The following is a 22563-nucleotide window of genomic DNA, read 5'->3' on the forward strand; positions in this document are numbered from 1 at the left end:
ACTATGAGATATGGCAAATGGATGTGAAGACTGCTTTTCTTAATGGAGACATTAAGGAAGAAATCTATATGAAGCAGCCTGAGGGTTACACATCCATGGGAAGCGAACATAAGGTATGCAAGCTTCAGAGATCAATTTATGGTCTAAAACAAGCATCAAGAAGTTGGAACCAGAAATTTGATGAAACAATAAAGATTTTGGTTTCATCAAGAACCCGGAGGAACCATGCGTGTACAAGAAAGTAGTTAAGGATGCTGTGACATTCTTAGTACTTTATGTTGATGACATCCTACTCATTGGGAATGACGTAGGGATGTTGCAGTCAACAAAGATATGGTTATCAGGTAGATTCTCGATGAAAGATTTGGGTGAGGCATCCTATATTCTAGGGATAAAGATCTATAGAGATAGATCTAAGAGAATGATAGGACTCACTCAATCAACCTACATCGACACCATATTGAAACGGTTTTCAATGGATGGGTCCAAGAGAGGATATCTACCCATGTGTCATGGAGTTTCTCTATCCAAGTCTATGTGTCCCAAGACAGATGAAGAGATAGAGAAAATGACACATGTACCATATGCGTCAGCCATTGGTAGTATCATGTATGGGATGATATCTACCAGACCGGATGTAGCATTTGCTCTGAGTGTCACGAGCAGATATCAAGCTAATCCCGGTCAAATGCATAGGAAAGCCGTGAAGGACATTCTTAAGTACTTACGAATGACTAAGAATATGTTCATGGTATATGGAGGAAGAGAACTAAAATTGGAAGGCTATACCGACTCTAGCTTCCAAAGTGACATGGATGACTCGAAGTCAACCTCTGGATTTGTGTTCATGCTCAATGGCGGTGCTGTCTCTTGGAAGAGTTCCAAGCAGGACACCACAGCGGATTTCACCACTGAAGCAGAATACATTGCAGCATCAGCTGCTGCTAAAGAGGCCGTTTGGATGAGGAATTTCGTCCAAGAGTTGGGCATCATTCCTGAAGTTGTTGGTCCAGTCCCGGTGTACTGTGACAACACGGGTGCCGTTGCTCAGGCAAAGGAACCAAGGTCTCATCAAAGATCCAAACACGTACTGAGGAAATACCACATCATCCGAGAGATTGTGGAAAGAGGAGACATCACTGTCGAAAGAGTGGCCTCTGCAGACAATATCGCTGATCCACTTACTAAGCCCTTGCCAGGACCATTATTTGACAAACATCGCGAAGCAATGGGTCTACGTAGTATGACTAGTTGGCTTTAGGGCAAGTGGGAGAGTGAAAGAGTGGGTGCCCGGTGAGCCAACTTGTGGCTAAGGGCTTTGATGACTCTTTGTATAAACAATCTTTTGTTTAATATAATTTACACTTTTATTAATGGCAATGACTTTATCTTTCTTCATATTGTTATATTGTGATATACTATTGTTGTTTTGATAAAGACCTTGAATATACTATAGTGTATGTAAGATGTGGTAGAACATGGAGATGTTTATCATGAAACACATCTTATAGTCACTGTATATTCTAAACTGTTCCTAGTCGATTGAGCCGTCCGATAATAAGGATAAGGATCGCTCGAGTTTGAGACTAGCATTTGCGATGCAGAGTACCACGTTTCATTGGTAAGGAACATAGAGATGTTCGAAGCATGCAAATGGATATTCATACGATGAATGATCGAACTACCCTATCCGGACTTTCCAAGTGGTTATCACTTATCGAGTGGATAAAGTCCGCGGTTTTGGTTGTACACCATTAGTCCTTACTACTTGAAACATCATTGAGACTCTATATGCTAGTACTGTGCTTTGACTCGTTTACCGACTCTATTGGGGTCATCAGGTGTTGGGATTGGGTACAGTTACAACACATATAGGAGTCGATGCTTTGTTGTCAAGGATTCACCACATACTTGCGAGTGTGGATATCCTATGCGATCTGAGGAGATATTAGTGTGACGAATCTCTGGCCAGAGTACATGATGTGTTTTAAGAAATGATTTCTTAGTAACACATGCGATGTCACTATTTGATCTTCAAGATGTATTGCATAGTTATCGAATCTCGAACGAATCTCGATATACCAATGGTTGTTGATTCGATCGGGATATATGGATGAAGGGACCGTACTGTATGCTAATCAAAATCTATTGGTTCTTGCAGGCACTATCAGTGATAACTAGGGAATCATGGGGCGATGTTGCTAGGCGCTCTTACCATGATTCGATGGGCAAGTCGGAAATTGTTGTTCCGAGTCACAAGGAGTTGTGAGCCCACGGCTAGCTGTATCCCTGAACCATTGAGGGTCACACAGAGTAATGGATTTTTAATCCCCATTGAGATAGTTAAATTTAAAGAGTTAAATTTAATGAACAAAGAAGTTGGACTTCTTAATTATGAGTAGAGGAGTAAGATTTCCTAAAATGACATAGGGATGGGCATTTTTGGAAACCACTGAATTCGGATTCAGAAAAATTTATCTTGACTTTAAAAGGTGCAGAAATGGTTTCTGTGCACATTGGTGAAATCGGTTTATCAATAGGAGTTATGATGAATTTTATATTAATTTCTGAACATGCGGGCTTTGCTTGTCGGGCTTGAACTTATGACTAATGGGCCCTAAGCTGTTAGTGGCCTACATTATAAATAAGTTATTGCAGTACAGAAATTAGACACAACAGGTCACAAAATTTTCGAAAACCCTAGTGATTTTCCTCTGAAGTGGCCGACCCCCTCTCCCCTCTGCTCGGTAAAATCCAGTCTGTGAATTTTGAATTACAGTCTGGTTTAACGGATCAAATTCGTTAATCTCTTCGTAGAAACTTCTGATAGATTTTCTAGTGCAATCTATCAGAGGGATTAAATATCCGTTCGTGGACCTGATTGAAGAACAGTTCGTCCATCAGTTCCAGGGATATACAACAAGAGCAGAGCAATCTGTTGGTGTCCAAAATCTCGATTCGAGATTAAAGGTAAAAATTTTATAATCGTTATTTAATTTTTACACACACAATTTAATCGTAAGGTTGATACCCATTATGGAATCGTTCCATATAAAAAAATTTTAAACTTCCGCAGCACCGGGTATCAATTCTGATTGATCTGATCGCCGCGTTCTCCAACAGTGGTATCAGAGAAAGGTTGCTCAGATCAAGCGATTAATTAATCGATTGTACAAAAATTTTTTAAGCCTCGGTTTTTGAAACAAAATAAATATTTTAAAAATAAAAAAAAAAAAATTTCGGGCAAAAACCCGGGCCGAGAATTGGATCGCTGCCCGGGGGGGCAGCGCATGGTGCTGCCCTGCGCAGCGCTGGGCGTTGCGCAGGACAGCGCACGGAGCTGCCCAGGGCAGCGATCGTCGCTGCCCTAAGGGGCAGCCGGGCTGCCCGGCCCGACCCCATTAGGGCGCGGGCAGCCCGGGAATGTCCCGGGCGGCCCGCGGGAAAAATTAATTTTTTAATTTTTAAATTAAATTTTAATATGTTAAAATTCTATTTTTAGTCCGATCGAAAATTGTTTTTGATTGGTCCACGAGGCATCGGGTCGAATTGTTCGAGTCCGAAAATTTTAAAATTGATTTTTGGATAAATTTGAATTTTTGGAAAATTTAAATATTTTATCCGTTAAATTGAATTTTGAAATTAATTATTTTTGGTACAATTGATGATAAGATATGATCTTATGGATATATTGAGTAAAATATGATTTTATGTATAAAATTGGATTTTATAGATAAAATATGATTTTATTTGATAAAAAGATAAAATATGATTTTGTATGTAAAATAAGATTTTATATATGAAATATGATTTTATCCTTTTAAATTTAATTTGTCATTGCATGTTATCCAATAAATTAATTTTGAATTAAATGTTATTGGATAAGGATGATCGATTGCCATGACCAATTTTGTAGGTGTATGTTAGGAATTTACATTTGTTTTTATTGTTGTTGAATTTATTAATGGGCCTGGTTTATGGCCCAATATGAATTGTCATATGTAATAAAAGTGGGCTTGGTTTATGGCCCGTTCCCACCCCTTAAAAATATATCCCCTACTTGTCATTGTTATTTATTGTAAATACATTAGATTTAGTGGGAGATGAAGATTTGAAGACGGTGGTGGGCCCAGCAGACAATAAAGACGAAGAAATGTAAATTGGAAGCTCAATGTAATAGGATTGCATTGCATACTGCATATTACCTAGGATTGGACTAAGACTCGTGATTGGCAACCACGGGTCGATTAGAAATGGAATCGATCATCCTATATAATATGTGATATTATAGTTGTATGCATGTTTTAGACAAAATTGTGTGAATCCGACAAGCATACAAAATTTTAAAAATGATGAGACAAATTTTCATAATTAAAATCCCTCATTTTAAATATGATTTAAAATTGATATCAAGATAAATAAAGGAAATTTAAATTTGTTTAAATGTTCCTACCTTCCATCAACGATCAATGTATGAGATGCTACCCGCGGATACGGTCCGGCTCATATTATTGGGGGGGCCCGTTTGTCGGAAAGCTGTACATTGGATCGACACATGTTGTAAGTTGGGTGGAACTCCCATGGGATCGGCTCATATTATTAGGGGATCCACATGGCGACCGTCCATCACAACTTAATATTGATGGGTCATCTTGACATGTCACAATAATCGGCGTCATATTATTGGGCCCTTATTGGACATGAGGTAAACACGTGGAGGTTGCTTTGGAAGCAATTGGACTCTACCTTTTGAAAATTATGGTTGGCTGATATTATTCGGGACCATAGTTTGTCAATTGGACTCCATGTTCTCACTAAGGAAAACAGTTTCCCGTTTTCACTAGAGGGTAGTGAAATCGTTAAAATAGTGGGAGTGAGATTCATAAAATAAATTTCGCCTATTTTATGTCTTAGTAAATTGCTTAAACAATCACTGATATTTGTCTGTTTCTTTTCAGTATTTCATAAGATGAATTCGCGTAATCCACTTTTCTCGATCCTCGAACAAAATAGGTTGACTGGCGCAAACTATACGGAATGGTTCCGTAAGTTGAAGATTGTCTTGACTTCGGAGAAGATGCTCTACGTGTTAGAAAAATCTCCTCCGAAGGAAGCACCAGCTGACATAAGTCCAGAAGAGTTAGCCAAACTTGATACATGGTGGGACCATGATATTAAGGCCAAATGCTATATGCAAGCCTCGATGTCTGATGAACTCCAGAGGCGATTTGAGGACACCGTGAATGCTGCTGACATTCACGTACAACTCAAGGAACTTTTTGGGGCTCAACCGAGGGCTGAAAGGTTCGCTACTGTAAAGGAGCTAATGACGTGTCGCATGCGTGAAGGGACTTCGGTCCGTGATCATGGGGTACGAGTGATTTGGCTCATACAGAAGTTGGTAACCCTTGATTTGGTGTTGGAGCATGAACTCAACGTGGACTTACTACTTCTGTCTCTTCCTTCTTCGTTTGAAGGATTTGTGGTAAATTTCAATATGAACAAGATAGAGGCCTCCCTTGAAGAGATGGTCAATATGCTTGTGACATATGAATCCACATTAAAGAAGGATAAACCGGCTTTCTTGGTGGGCTCCTCTTCTTCTGCTAAGAAGGGGCCAAGTACAAAGGGTAAGAAACGTTCTGCCCCACCCAAGAAAATCGAACCCGAGAAGAAGTACAAGACAAAGGCTTCAAACATGGAAAAATCCAAGGATGTTTGCCATTACTGCAAGAAGCCCGGTCATTGGAAGCGTAACTGCAAGGAATATCTAGAGCAGTTGCGAACTGCGAAGGGTATGTTCTATATTGAAATAAATGTTTCACTTAATACTACTTCTTAGGTATTGGATACCGGATGTGGATCTCACATTTGCAATGATTTGCAGGTGATGACAAGAAGTCGCAGGCTTAGAATGGGTGAGACCCAGCTGAGGCTCGGAAATGGTTCCAGAGTTGAAGCTAAAGCTGTGAAAGATATTTATTTAATTTTGCAGAACGGTTTTAAGTTACTTTTGAGAGATGTTTTATTTGTTCCGGATTTGATTAAAAACATTATTTCTGTTTCTATGCTTGATAGAGATGCCTATTCTTGCAATTTTGTGAATGGGATTTGCAATCTTTACAAGAATGAATGTTTGATTGGAAATGGACAACTTGAAAACGATCTATACAACTTAAAACTAAAAGACGTTCCAATAAATTATGTTGATAAACCGGCAACAACAAACAAAAGGAAAATCGATAGCCAAAACCCGGCAAACCTTTGGCACGCTAGGCTAGGTCATATTTCCTCAAGGAGGATGAACAAGCTAGTGGGAGAGGGCATGTTTGATATGTCTGATATTAACTCACTACCTACTTGTGAATCCTGCCTGAAAGGAAAAATGACTAAATCTCCTTTTAAGAGGAAACCTGAGCGTAGTCAAAATCTGTTGGATTTGATCCATACAGATGTTTGTGGTCCATTTAGAGTTGGTACTCAATATGGCCACACCTACTTCATTACCTTTACTGATGATTATTCTAGGTATGGGTATTTATATTTAATGAAATATAAGTCTGAAGCATTTGAAAAGTTCAAAGAATTCAAGGCTGAAGTAGAAAACAAGCTAGGTAAAAGTATTAAAGCACTTCGATCGGATCGAGGTGGAGAATACTTGAGTTCCGAGTTTTTGGACTATCTAAAAGAGAATGGGATTCTCTCTCAGTGGACTCCTCCTATGACACCACAGCTTAATGGTGTATCGGAGCGTCGTAATCGAACTTTGTTGGACATGGTTTGGTCCATGATGAGCTTCACTGAGCTTCCACCTTCGTTTTGGGGCTATGCGCTTGAAACGGCGGTATTGTTGTTGAACAACGTCCACACTAAAGCAGTGGACAAAACACCATACGAGTTATGGAATGGCAAAGCTCCTAAGTATTCGTACTTGAGGATTTGGGGATGTCCTGCTTACGTGAAGCGGACAGTGGGAGATAAGTTGGATAGTCGATCCAGCTTATGTTATTTTGTAGGGTATCCGAAGAATTCAATCGGATATTATTTCTATTATCCTGCTGAAACAAAGGTGTTTGTTTCAAGGAATGCCACCTTCTTGGAGAAGGAGTTCTTATTGGATAAGAAAGGCGAGATGATGGAACTCGAAGAAATTCGAGAAGAACCCGAAATACAAAATAACGATCCTACACCTCAGGAACCATTGATAGACACGCCTGTACCTAGAAGATCTGAGAGGACTTATAGACCTCCTATTCGATATGGTCTTCTTCTTGAAGGGGATCAAGATGAACCCGATGTTGGATGTGATCCAAGAAACTTCAAGGAAGCAATTTCTGATGCGGATTCAAATTTATGGCTTGAAGCTATACAGTCGGAAATAGATTCGATGCATACAAACCAAGTTTGGTCTTTAGTAGATCCTCCCGATGGAATTGTTCCAATAGGGTGTAAATGGATCTACAAGAGAAAGATTAGGCCTGATGGTAAGGTATTGACCTACAAGGCGCGATTGGTGGCGAAAGGTTATACTCAAAGACAAAAAGTTGACTATGATGAAACCTTTTCACCAGTTGCAATGTTCAAGTCCATAAGAATCCTTATTGCCATAGCTGCTTGGTATGACTATGAGATATGGCAAATGGATGTGAAGACTGCTTTTCTTAATGGAGACATTAAGGAAGAAATCTATATGAAGCAGCCTGAGGGTTACACATCCATGGGAAGCGAGCATAAGGTATGCAAGCTTTAGAGATCAATTTATGGTCTAAAACAAGCATCAAGAAGTTGGAACCAGAAATTTGATGAAACAATAAAGGATTTTGGTTTCATCAAGAACCCGGAGGAACCATGCGTGTACAAGAAAGTAGTTAAGGATGCTGTGACATTCTTAGTACTTTATGTTGATGACATCCTACTCATTGGGAATGACGTAGGGATGTTGCAGTCAACAAAGATAGGGTTATCAGGTAGATTCTCGATGAAGGATTTGGGTGAGGCATCCTATATTCTAGGGATACAGATCTATAGAGATAGATCTAAGAAAATGATAGGACTCACTCAATCAACCTACATCGACACCATATTGAAACGGTTTTCAATGGATGGGTCCAAGAGAGGACATCTACCCATGTGTCATGGAGTTTCTCTATCCAAGTCTATGTGTCCCAAGACAGATGAAGAGATAGAGAAAATGACACATGTACCATATGCGTCAGCCATTGGTAGTATCATGTATGGGATGATATCTACCAGACCGGATGTAGCATTTGCTCTGAGTGTCACGAGCAGATATCAAGCTAATCCCGGTCGAATGCATTGGAAAGCCGTGAAGGACATTCTTAAGTACTTACGAATGACTAAGAATATGTTCATGGTATATGGAGGAAGAGAACTAAAATTGGAAGGCTATACCGACTCTAGCTTCCAAAGTGACGTGGATGACTCGAAGTCAACCTCTGGATTTGTGTTCATGCTCAATGGCGGTGCTGTCTCTTGGAAGAGTTCCAAGCAGGACACCACAGCGGATTTCACCACTGAAGTAGAATACATTGCAGCATCAGCTGCTGCTAAAGAGGCCGTTTGGATGAGGAATTTCGTCCAAGAGTTGGGCGTCATTCCTGAAGTTGTTGGTCCAGTCCCGGTGTACTGTGACAACACGGGTGCCATTGCTCAGGCAAAGGAACCAAGGTCTCATCAAAGATCCAAACACGTACTGAGGAAATACCACATCATCCGGGAGATTGTGGAAAGAGGAGACATCACTGTCGAAAGAGTGGCCTCTGCAGACAATATCACTGATCCACTTACTAAGCCCTTGCCAGGACCATTATTTGACAAACATCGCGAAGCAATGGGTCTACGTAGTATGACTAGTTGGCTTTAGGGCAAGTGAGAGATTGAAAGAGTGGGTGCCCGGTGAGCCAACTTGTGGCTAAGGGCTTTGATGACTCTTTGTATAAACAATCTTTTGTTTAATATAATTTACACTTTTATTAATGGCAATGACTTTATCTTTCTTCATATTGTTATATTGTGATATACTATTGTTGTTTTGATAAAGACCTTGAATATACTATAGTGTATGTAAGATGTGGTAGAACATGGAGATGTCTATCATGAAACACATCTTATAGTCACTGTATATTCTAAACTGTTCCTAGTCGATTGAGCCGTCCGATAATAAGGATAAGGATCGCTCGAGTTTGAGACTAGCATTTGCGATGCAGAGTACCACGTTTCATTGGTAAGGAACATAGAGATGTTCGAAGCATGCAAATGGATATTCATACGATGAATGATCGAACTACCCTATCCGGACTTTCCAAGTGGTTATCACTTATTGAGTGGATAAAGTCCGCGGTTTTGGTTGTACACCATTAGTCCTTACTACTTGAAACATCATTGAGACTCTATATGCTAGTACTGTGCTTTGACTCGTTTACCGACTCTATTGGGGTCATCAGGTGTCGGGATTGGGTACAGTTACAACACATATAGGAGTCGATGCTTTGTTGTCAAGGATTCACCACATACTTGCGAGTGTGGATATCCTATGCGATCTGAGGAGATATTAGTGTGACGAATCTCTGGCCAGAGTACATGATGTGTTTTAAGAAATGGTTTCTTAGTAACACATGCGATGTCACTATTTGATCTTCAAGATGTATTGCATAGTTATCGAATCTCGAACGACTCTCGATATACCAATGGTTGTTGATTCGATCGGGATATATGGATGAAGGGACCGTACTGTACGCTAACCAAAATCTATTGGTTCTTGCAGGCACTATCAGTGATACCTAGGGAATCATGGGGCGATGTTGCTAGGCGCACTTACCATGATTCGATGGGCAAGTCGGAAATTGTTGTTCCGAGTCACAAGGAGTTGTGAGCCCACGGCTAGCTGTATCCCTGAACCATTGAGGGTCACACAGAGTAATGGATTTTTAATCCCCGTTGAGATAGTTAAATTTAAAGAGTTAAATTTAATGAACAAAGAAGTTGGACTTCTTAATTATGAGTAGAGGAGTAAGATTTCCTAAAATGACATAGGGATGGGCATTTTTGGAAACCACTGAATTCGGATTCAGAAAAATTTATCTTGACTTTAAAAGGTGCAGAAATGGTTTCTGTGCACATTGGTGAAATCGGTTTATCAATCGGAGTCATGATGAATTTTATATTAATTTCTGAACATGCGGGCTTTGCTTGTCGGGCTTGAACTTATGACTAATGGGCCCTAAGCTGTTAGTGGCCTACATTATAAATAAGTTATTGCAGTACAGAAATTAGACACAACAGGTCACAAAATTTTCGAAAACCCTAGTGATTTTCCTCTGAAGTGGCCGACCCCCTCTCCCCTCTGCTCGGTAAAATCCAGTCTGTGAATTTTGAATTACAGTCTGGTTTAACGGATCAAATTCGTTAATCTCTTCGTAGAAACTTCTGATAGATTTTCTAGTGCAATCTATCAGAGGGATTAAATATCCGTTCGTGGACCTGATTGAAGAACAGTTCGTCCATCAGTTCCAGGGATATACAACAAGAGCAGAGCAATCTGTTGGTGTCCAAAATCTCGATTCGAGATTAAAGGTAAAAATTTTATAATCGTTATTTAATTTTTACACACACAATTTAATCGTAAGGTTGATACCCATTATGGAATCGTTCCATATAAAAAAATTTTAAACTTCCGCTGCACCGGGTATCAATTCTGATTGATCTGATCGCCGCGTTCTCCAACACGCTGCCCTAGGGGCAGCCGGGCTGCCCGGCCCAAAAGGGCTCAAGCCGGGCAGCCTGGGAGCGTCCCGGGCGGCTCGCGAAAAATTAATTTTTAATTTTAAATTAAAATTTTAATATATTAAAATTCTATTTTTGGTCCGATCGAAAATTATTTTTGATTGGTCCACGAGGCATCGGATCGAATTGTTCGAGTTCGAAAATTTTAAAATTGATTTTTGGATAAATTTGAATTTTTGGAAAATTTATAGATTTTATCCGTTAAATCAGATTTTATGGAATTAATTATTTTTGGTACAATTGATGATAAGATATGATCTTATGGAAATATTGAGTAAAATATGATTTTATGTATAAAATTGGATTTTATATGTAAAATATGATTTTATTTGATAAAAAGATAAAATATGATTTTGTATGTAAAATAAGATTTTATATATGGAATATGATTTTATCCTTTTAATTTAAATTGCCATTGCATGTTATCCAATAAATTAATTTTGAATTAAATGTTATTGAATAAGGATGATCGATTGCCATGACCAATTTTGTAGGTGTATGTTAGGAATTTACATTTGTTTTTTTATTGTTGTTGGATTTATTAATGGGCCTGGTTTATGGCCCAATATGAATTGTCATATGTAATAAAAGTGGGCCTGGTTTATGGCCCGTTCCCACCCCTTAAAATGTATCCCCTACTTGTCATGGTTATTTATTGTAAATACATTAGACTTAGTGGGAGATGAAGATTTGAAGACGGAGGTGGGCCCAGCAGACAAAAAAGACTGAAGAAATGTAAATTGGAAGCTCAATGTAATAGGATTGCATTGCATACCTGCATATTACCTAGGATTGGACTTAGACTCGTGATTGGCAACCACGGGTCTATTAGAAATGGAATCGATCATCCTATATAATATATGATATTATAGTTGTATGCATGTTTTAGACAAAATTGTATGAATCCCGCAAGGATACAAATTTTTAAAAATTATGAGACAAATTTTCAAAATTAAAATCCCTCATTTTAAATATGATTTAAAATTGATATCAAGATAAATAAAGGAAATTTAAAATTGTTTAAATGTTCCTACCTTCCATCAACGATCAATGTATGAGATGCTACCCGCGGATACGGTTCGGCTCATATTATTGGGGGGGCCCGTTCGTCGGAAAGTTGTACATTGGATCGACACATGTTGTAAGTTGGGTGGAACTCTCATGGGATCGGCTCATATTATTGGGGGATCCACATGGCGACCATCCATCACAACTTAATATTGATGGGTCATCTTGACATGTCACAATAAACGACGTCATATTATTGGGCCCTTATTGGACATGAGGTAAAAACGTGGAGGTTGCTTTGGAAGCAATTGGGCTCTACCTTTTGAAAATTATAGTTGGCTGATATTATTCGGGACCATAGTTTGTCAATTGGACTTCATGTTCTCACTAAGGAAAACAGTTTCCCGTTTTCACTAGAGGGTAGTGAAATCGTTAAAATAGTGGGAGTGAGATTCATAAAAAATTTTTTGCCTATTTTATGTCTTAGTAAATAAATTAAACAATCACTGATTATTGTCTGTTTCTTTTCAGTATTTCATAAAGATGAATTCGCGTAATCCAGTATTCTCTATCCTCGAACAAAATAAACTGACTGGCGCAAACTATACGGAATGGTTCCGTAAGTTGAAGATTGTCTTAACCTCGGAGAAGATGCTCTACGTGTTAGAAAAATCTCCTCCGAAGGAAGCACCAGCTGATGTAAGTCCGGAAGAGTTGGCCAAACTTGATACATGGTGGGACCATGATATCAAGGCCAAATTCTATATGCAAGCCTCGATGTCTGATGAACTCCAGAGGCGATTTGAGGATACCATGAATGCTGCTGACATTCACGTACAACTCAAGGAACTTTTTGGGGCTCAATCGAGAGCTGAAAGGTTCGCTACTGTAAAAGAGCTAATGACGTGTCGCATGCGTGAAGGGACTTCGGTCCGTGATCATGGGGTACGAGTGATTTGGCTCATACAGAAGTTGGTAACGCTTGATTTGGTGTTGGAGCATGAACTCAACGTGGACTTATTACTTCTATCTCTTCCTTCTTCGTTTGACGGATTTGTGGTGAATTTCAATATGAACAAGATAGAGGCCTCCCTTGAAGAGATGGTCAATATGCTTGTAACATATGAATCCACTTTAAAGAAGGATAAACCGGCTTTCTTGGTGGGCTCCTCTTCTTCTGCTAAGAAGGGGCCAAGTACAAAGGGTAAGAAACGTTCTGCCCCACCCAAGAAAACCAAACCCGAGAATAAGTACAAGACAAAAGCTTCAAACATGGAAAAGTCCAAGGATGTTTGCCATTACTGCAAGAAGTCCGGTCATTGGAAACGTAACTGCAAGGAATATCTAGAGCAGTTGCGAACTGCGAAGGGTATGTTCTATATTGAAATAAATGTTTCACTTAACACTACTTCTTGGGTATTGGATACCGGATGTGGATCTCACATTTGCAATGATTTGCAGGTGATGACAAGAAGTCGCAAACTTAGAATGGGTGAGACCCAGCTGAGGCTCGGAAATGGTTCCAGAGTTGAAGCTAAAGCTGTGGGAGATGTTTATTTAATTTTGCAGAACGGTTTTAAGTTACTTTTGAGAGATGTTTTATTTGTTCCAGATTTGATTAAAAACATTATTTCTGTTTCTATGCTTGATAGAGATGGTTATTCTTGCAATTTTGTGAATGGGATTTGCAATATTTACAAGAATGAATGTTTGATTGGAAATGGACAACTTGAAAACGATCTATATAACTTAAAATTAAAAGACGTTCCAATAAATTATGTTGATAAACCGGTAACAAGAAACAAAAGGAAAATCGATAGTCAAAACCCGGCAAACCTTTGGCATGCTAGGCTAGGTCATATTTCCTCAAGGAGGATGAACAAGCTAGTGGGAGAGGGCATGTTTGATATGTCTGATATTAACTCTCTACCTACTTGTGAGTCCTGCCTGAAAGGAAAAATGACTAAATCTCCTTTTAAGGGGAAACCTGAGCGTAGTCAAAATCTGTTGGATTTGATCCATACAGATGTTTGTGGTCCATTTAGAATTGGTACTCAATATGGCCACACCTACTTGATTACCTTTACTGATGATTATTCTAGGTATGGGTATTTATATTTAATGAAATATAAGTCTGAAGCATTTGAAAAGTTCAAAGAATTCAAGGCTGAAGTAGAAAACAAGCTAGGTAAAAGTATTAAAGCACTTCGATCGGATCGAGGTGGAGAATACTTAAGTACCGAGTTTTTGGACTATCTAAAAGAGAATGAGATTCTCTCTCAGTGGACTCCTCCTATGACACCTCAGCTGAATGGTGTATCAGAGCGTCATAATCGAACTTTGTTGGACATGGTTCGATCCATGATGAGCTTCACTGAGCTTCCACCTTCGTTTTGGGGCTATGCGCTTGAAACGGCGGTATTGTTGTTGAACAACGTCCACACCAAAGCAGTGGACAAAACACCATACGAGTTATGGAATGGCAAAGCTCCTAAGTATTCGTACTTGAGGATTTGGGGATGTCCTGCTTACGTGAAGCAGACAGTGGGAGATAAGTTGGATAGTCGATCCACTTTATGTTATTTTGTAGGGTATCCGAAGAATTCAATCGGATATTATTTCTATCATCCTGCTGAAACAAAGGTGTTTGTTTCAAGGAATGCCACCTTCTTGGAGAAGGAGTTCTTATTGGATAAGAAAGGCGAGATGATGGAACTCGAAGAAATTCGAGAAGAACCCGAAATACAAAATAATGATCCTACACCTCAGGAACCATTGATGGACACGCCTATACTTAGAAGATCCGAGAGGACTTCTAGACCTCCTATTCGATATGGTCTTCTTCTTGAAGGGGATCAAGATGAACCCGACGTTGGATGTGATCCAAGAAACTTCAAAGAAGTAATTTCTGATGCGGATTCAAATTTATGGCTTGAAGCTATGCAGTCGGAAATAGATTCGATGCATACAAACCAAGTTTGGTCTTTAGTAGATCCTCCCGATGAAATTGTTCCAATAGGGTATAAATGGATCTACAAGAGAAAGCTTGGGCCTGATGGTAAGGTATTGACCTACAAGGCGCGATTGGTGGCGAAAGGTTATACTCAAAGACAAGGAGTTGACTATGATGAAACCTTTTCACCAGTTGCAATGTTCAAGTCCATAAGAATCCTTATTGCCATAGCTGCTTGGTATGACTATGAGATATGGCAAATGGATGTGAAGACTGCATTTCTTAATGGAAACATTAAGGAAGAGATCTATATGACGCAGCCTGAGGGATACACATCCATGGGAAGCGAGCATAAGGTATGCAAGCTTCAGAGATCAATCTATGGTCTAAAACAAGCATCAAGAAGTTGAAATCAGAAATTTGATGAAACAATAAAGGATTTTGGTTTCATCAAGAACCCGGAGGAACCATGCGTGTACAAGAAAGTAGTTAAGGATGCTGTGACATTCTTAGTACTTTATGTTGATGACATCCTACTCATTGGGAATGATGTAGGGATATTGCAGTCAACAAAGATATGGTTATCAGGTAGATTCTCGATGAAGGATTTGGGTGAGGCATCCTATATTCTAGGGATACAGATCTATAGAGATAGATCTAAGAGAATGATAGTACTCACTCAAGCAACCTACATCGACACCATATTGAAAAGGTTTTCAATGGATGGGTCCAAGAGAGGACATCTACCCATGTGTCATGGAGTTTCTCTATCCAAGTCTATGTGTCCCAAGACTGATGAAGAGATAGAGAAAATGACACATGTACCATATGCGTCAGCCATTGGTAGTATAATGTATGGGATGATATCTACCAGACCGGATGTAGCATTTGCTCTGAGTGTCACGAGCAGATATCAAGCTAATCCCGGTCAAATGCATTGGAAAGCCGTGAAGGACATTCTTAAGTACTTAAGAAGGACTAAGAATATGTTCATGGTATATGGAGGAAGAGAACTAAAATTGGAAGGCTATACCGACTCTAGCTTCCAAAGTGACGTGGATGACTCGAAGTCAACCTCTGGATTTGTGTTCATGCTCAATGGCGGTGCTGTCTCTTGGAAGAGTTCCAAGCAGGACACCACAGCGGATTCCACCACTGAGGCAGAATACATTGTAGCATCAGCTGCTGCTAAAGAGGCCGTTTGGATGAGGAATTTCGTCCAAGAGTTGGGCGTCATTCCTGAAGTTGTTGGTCCAGTCCCGGTGTACTGTGACAACATGGGTGCCGTTGCTCAGGCAAAGGAACCAAGGTCTCATCAAAGATCCAAACACGTACTGAGGAAATACCACATCATCCGGGAGATCGTGGAAAGAGGAGACATCACTGTCGAAAGAGTGGCCTCTGCAGACAATATCGCTGATCCACTTATTAAGCCCTTGCCAGGACCATTGTTTGACAAACATCGCGAAGCAATGGGTCTACGTAGTATGACTAGTTGGCTTTAGGGCAAGTGGGAGATTGAAAGAGTGGGTGCCCGGTGAGCCAACTTGTGGCTAAGGGCTTTGATGACTCTTTGTATAAACAATCTTTTGTTTAATATAATTTACACTTTTATTAATGGCAATGATTTTATCTTTCTTCATATTGTTATATTGTGATATACTATTGTTGTTTTGATAAAGACCTTGAATATACTATAGTGTATGTAAGATGTGGTAGTACATGGGGATGACTATCATGAAACACATCTTATAGTCACTGTATATTCTAAACAGGTTCCTAGTCGATTGAGCCGTCCGTGAATAAGGATAAGGATCGCTCGAGATTGAGACTAGCATTTGCGATGCCGAGTACCACGTTTCATTGGTATGGAACATAGAGATGTTCAAAGCATGCAAATGGATATTCATACGATGAATGATCGAACTACCCTATCCGGACTTTCCAAGTGGTTATCATTTATCGAGTGGATAAAGTCCGCGGTTTTGGTTGTACACCATTAGTCCTTACTACTTGAAACATCATTGAGACTCTATATGCTAGTACTATACTTTGACTCGTTTACCGACTCTATTGGGGTCATCAGGTGTCGGGATTGGGTACAGTTACGACACATATAGGAGTCGATGCTTTGTTGTCAAGGATTCACCACATACTTGCTAGTGTGAATATCCTATGCAATCTGAGGAGATATTAGTGTGACGAATCTCTGGCCAGAGTACATGATGTGTTTTAAGAAATGGTTTCTTAGTAGCACATGCGATGTCACTATTTGATCTTCAAGATGTATTGCATAGTTATCGAATCTCGAACGACTCTCGATTTACCAATCGTTATTGATTCGATCGGGATATATGGATGAAGGGACCGTACTGTACGCTAACCAAAATCTATTGGTTCTTGCAGGCACTATCAGTGATACCTAGGGAATCATGGGGCGATGTTGCTAGGCGCTCTTACCATGATTCGATGGGCAAGTCGGAAATGGTTGTTCCGAGTCACAAGGAGTTGTGAGCCCACGGCTAGCTGTATCCCTGAACCATTGAGGGTCACACAGAGTAATGGATTTTTAATCCCCTTTGAGATAGTTAAATTTAAAGAGTTAAATTTAATGAACAAAGAAGTGGGACTTCTTATTTAAGAGTAGAGGAGTAAGATTTTCTAAAATGACATAGGGATGGACATTTTTGGAAATCACTGAATTCGGATTCAGAAAATTTATCTTGACTCTAAAAGATGCAGAAATGGTTTGTGTGAACATTGGTGAAATTGGTTTATCAATCTGAGTCACGATGAATTTTATATTAATTTCTGAACATGCGGGCTTTTCTTGTCAGGCTTGAACTTATGACTAATGGGCCCTAAGCTGTTAGCAGCCCACATTATAAATAAGTTATTGCAGTACAGAAATTACATAACAGATTTTTCGAAAACCCTAGCTTTGTTTTCTCTAAAGTGGCCGCCCCCTTCCTCTTTCTGTCGGGAAAATCCAGCCTGTGAATTTTGAATTTGCAGTCTGGTTTAACGGATCAAATTCGTTAATTCTCTTCGTAAAAACTTCTGATAGATTTTCTAGTGCAATCTATCAGAGGGATTAAATCTCTGTTCGTGGATCTGATTGAAGAACAGTTCGTCCATCAGTTCCTGGGAGATACAACAAGAGCAGAGCAATCTGTTGGTGTCCATAATCTCGATTCGAGATTGGAGGTAAAAATTTATAATTGTTATTTAATTTTTACACACACAATTTAATCATAAAGTTTTGATACCCATTATGGAATCGTTCCATATAAAAATTTTAAACTTCCGCTGCACCGGGTATCAATTCTGATTGATCTGATCGCCGTTTTCCAACAACTTTCTCATTCCGCAACTGTTATCAAGCCCCGTCTTTGGCTGGGGGCTTTGCAGGCTGCGAGGAAGATGGGCATTTCGGTCGGCCTCCAACGGATTCACAAGACTGCCATCGTCCGTTGGTTGAGGCCTCCACCTGGGTCCTTCAAGCTCAATGTGGATGGGAGATCGAGAGGTAACCCGGGTGAGTCATCTGTGGGAGGGGTTGTCCGGGATTCTTCTGGTAGGGTCTTGGAGTTTTTTAGTGAGTTCATTGGTTTGGGGTCCAATGTCTGTGCAGACCTTTGGGCGGTTTGGAGGGGTATTCTTCTCTGTTCTGACCTTAGCCTTTTTCCCCTTTGGATTGAGACCGATTCCCAGATTGCCATTCAGATTCTTAGATCTCGGAGTTGCCATTGGGATTTGGACCATATTGTTTCGAGGACGCGTGTTTTGGTGCGAAATAGGCCGGTTCATTTCTCGCATATCTATCGGGAAGGGAATTCGGTTGCGGATGCGTTGGCGCGGCAGGCTCATGATCATAGGCAGTGTTTGTTGGAGATTGGTGTTCCTTTAACCACTCCCATCGCTGCGTTGGCCCGTTCTGACTCTTCCGGGCTTCCTTACCTTAGATCAAGGTTTTCTTAGAGCCTCACGCTCGCTTATAGCCGTTTTTCTTGGGCTTTCTTCTTCTTTGTTTGCTCTCCTTTTTGGTCTAGGTCATCCTAGATTTAGATATATGTAGATATTTATTTTTCTTTGCAGGTATAGCTCTCCGGCCTTTTCCCGGAGTTTTTTGGCGTTTTTTTGTCTCCCTGCTGTTTGCTTTGCTTCTTCAGGGAGATGGATTTTCCAGGCATTCACTATGGTTTCCCCTTGCCTGGTTCTTGCTGTTGGATGGCTGTCTCGTGGGCGACCTCTTGCGCCCTTCCTTTCTTTGTTTTTCTTGGGTACTTGGATCTATGGGTATGGCTCGTGTTCTCTTCGCCATACTCCTGATATTTTGCTCCGGATCTACTGGTTTGCGGTCGTCCCCTTTTCCAGGCGGCCTCTGCTGTATAGTTACTCCCCAGCTGATCGTGACTTCTGGACATATTTCTAGCGTAGATCTGATCTTTAGTCCTGTCCTGGATGACGCCAGCCACTCTTTCACGCCTCAGTATCGGTTTTGGATTTTGCTGAGCTCGGGCTGTGGATATCTGCTGGCTTTTTGCTGCTCAGTATGACTGCTGTAGATGACTTAGTTAGTTGTCTAGGTTTTTTGTCTGTATTTACTTATTTCCTAGGGTTGTTTAGGTTGTATTTTTGCCGATACCCTAGCTGCTCTAATGTTACTATTACCTCTGTATAGCCTTTTGGGGAGGTCTTGGCCTAGTCCCCCTCCCCCGTTAGGTTTTATTTGTCTCGCTCTTTTATGTTTTTATATACAGGTAGGGGTCTGCCTAACCCCCTCGCTTCCGACGGTGTTTCCGTTTTAGGGTTTAGGGTTTAGGGTTCAGGGTTTAGGGTTTAGGGTTTAGGATTCAGGGTTTTTTTTTTTTTTTGGAGAAAAGGTGGCAAAGCCACTTATTTTATAAACACAACAAAACAAACACCAACTAAAGAGCGGGACTAGGCCAAGACCTCTCTAAAGGATACAAAAGTACATCAAAACATAAAAATAAAAGACTACAAGAGTCCATAAAATAGAATAAAACATCAGAGAGCAAGGAGAACCAGCAGTACTCCCCCACCTAAAAAACCATCATCAAATAACTTCTCAAGGAGGACGCCCCGAAGCAGCACGCTGGTGACGCTGCTGAGTCAAAGATCCATAGCGCTTTTGAGAGCGCGTGCAAACTGATAGGAACAGAGAATGACTCGAAGAGGCAGGAGGGGCCATCGAAATCTTCGCCTTCCTAACGCTATCAGTAGTAACATCCAGCACTGAAAGACAAATTGGATCTGGAGGAACAAATCCCGAGCTCTGAGCATCAATAGAAACAGCTGGCAGTGGTGTAGCAATAGGCACCACCTCTATCTTTCCAGACTCATCCTCAATGTCCAACTGCGAGTCCGAAGCAGAACTAATACCAACAGCAGGGATGCCACCCAAAGCAACATCCTGACCAACATCTTCTTTGACGTGCCGGAGGACATCAAAGGAATTCCTCAAAGACTGAGGAAGCACACGACGCTGAGGCTGACGAGACCGCAGTCTACCCCTCTGAACAGTCCATCCATCAGTGGAAGCAGGCTGAACAAAAGTGGAAAGAGGACCTAAGTCCTGCTGAACAATCTGCTCCTGATCCCCAGGAACTGTACCAGAATCCTGAGGAGCACGTGAAGACTTACCCCGACGACGGGGTTTTCTCGTGCGAACAGGGGGCCCATTCCGAGAGCAAAACTCTAGGGAATGACCCAATAACTTGAAATGCGTGCAGAAATGTGGAACATTCTCATACACCACATCCACTGTCTGACAGAAATCCCCCCATCCAACCCAAATCTGCTCAAGACGATCCAGGAGGACATCCATCTCAATACAAACCCTGGCAAAAGAACCCCGGGAACCCTCAAAAGTGAAATCATCAATCTTAACAGGTTTACCAAGGATCTTTGCTAATGGAAACAGACTTTTCTTATCATAGAGGTGAAGGGGCAGATTTGAAAACTTGACCTAAATAGGTACCACAGACGACTCCTCCTCAAATCGAAATTCCGGAGTCCATTTAGAAAACCGAATCTTAACGGACCGAATAGAAATCTCAGATCGACCCCAAAATAATAGATAATCCTCCTCAGCAGAAAAATTAATAAATAAAAAACCACGAGGAAGAAATTTCACTGAATGGGAACCCTTCAAACCCAAACGAGAAATAGCAGCAATTATATCACAATTTGGAGTCACACCCCTATTCCCAAAAATTCTCCCAACCAGAGCGAATTTAAAAGGCTCAGATAAAGAGGAAATAACCTGATCTGGGAAAAGAATCCCGGGAATCCCATCACGTAAAGTCGGAGAAAGGGCCTCACTCATCGTGTCTGCAACATCATCAAAGCTCAGATTGTGCGAACAAGAAGACGAGGGCACCACAACATCCCTGAAGGAGACCTTAGGAACCACAGGAGGGACCGAAATAAAAACTGGATCAGTCAAACACGCAGAACTCAGAGGGTTGACTGCCAATTCAACACATATGGGCTGACTCGGTGACTTGATGGAGTCAACTTGTGAGTCACCTGCCTGAGCACCACCGACGACCGGAGATGATGAGGGGATCATGGAACCGGTGGCCAAAGACACAGACTCGGTCAGAACTGGGGAAAACCAGGGCAACTCAGTCGCCGGCGAGATGAACCCAATCGTAAATTGGGCTTTTCCGAATGGCATCTCTGATTGGGAAATTGGAGGCACCGTTAGAAAGCCCATGGCATCAGGAGTACACGATCCAAAATTCGTCATCATCGGACGGTGGACGCCGGAGTAATTGACAAAAGATTCCGGCTGGCCGAGTTGCAAATGGGGCCGCAGCGTAGATCTAAAATTCCCGATGCCAGGGAACTTTGATTGGCTCACGGAATATGTCATTGGAAGCGTCTGAAGACAACGATCCCAGATCGGGGTCCCAATCATGTGGGAGTGGCCGGACGCGCTTGGAAAAAAGGAAACAATCATCGGCGTTCGCATGAACAGTGACGCCGGAAAAACTCCAAATTTGAAGAAATTTGGACAGTAGCTGCGCCTTGAAGAGACGATTCCGATGGTATATCGCATGATAGCATAGGCGGTGCGGAGGCCGGAGCCGACGAGATGGCCGGAAAACTCGAAACTTTGGGAGCAGATTTGGATGGGCAAACGAACTCCGATTGAGCTAAAATTTGAGTATGTTGATCGCCACGACAAGGCAATTCAGATGGACTAATGGGCTTGCCGGAATCCGGCGCTGGTCGGCCGGCCATGAGGCAGCGATTTTAGGGCGATTTTAGGGCTTTTTTTAAACAATTTCTCTCTCTAAAACATGCAAAATTTTAAAACGAAAATAAAAAATGAAAATGAAAATTTGGATAAGAGGATTCGAACTGTGGTCTCCTAAGCTTTGGAGAAAAGTCCATGCCATCTAGGCTAAATGCTTAACCAGGGTTTTTTTTAAAAACAAAAACAAAAACCACTGCCGAAAGCGGGGGGGGGGGGGGGGGGTGGGGTTAGGCAGACCCCTACCAGTATATAGACATAAAAAGAAAATACAAGGAAACCTAAAAGAGAAGGGGGACTAGACCAAGACCTCCTCAAAAGGCTATACAAAGCAAGTAGAAACATCAAAGCAGCTAGGGTATCAAGAGATAAAAAAATACAGAACAATCCTAGAAACTATATCAGTGATAACAAAAAAACAACCTCTAGCGATAGAGACACCAGAAGCCCTCCATAATAGCAAAATATCAGCAACATCCACGACTCAAGCTAGCCAATAAAAGACAAGGCA

The sequence above is a fragment of the Henckelia pumila genome, unplaced genomic scaffold, assembly GCF_033568475.1.
Source record: "Henckelia pumila isolate YLH828 unplaced genomic scaffold, ASM3356847v2 CTG_649, whole genome shotgun sequence".
Lineage (NCBI taxonomy): Eukaryota > Viridiplantae > Streptophyta > Magnoliopsida > Lamiales > Gesneriaceae > Henckelia > Henckelia pumila.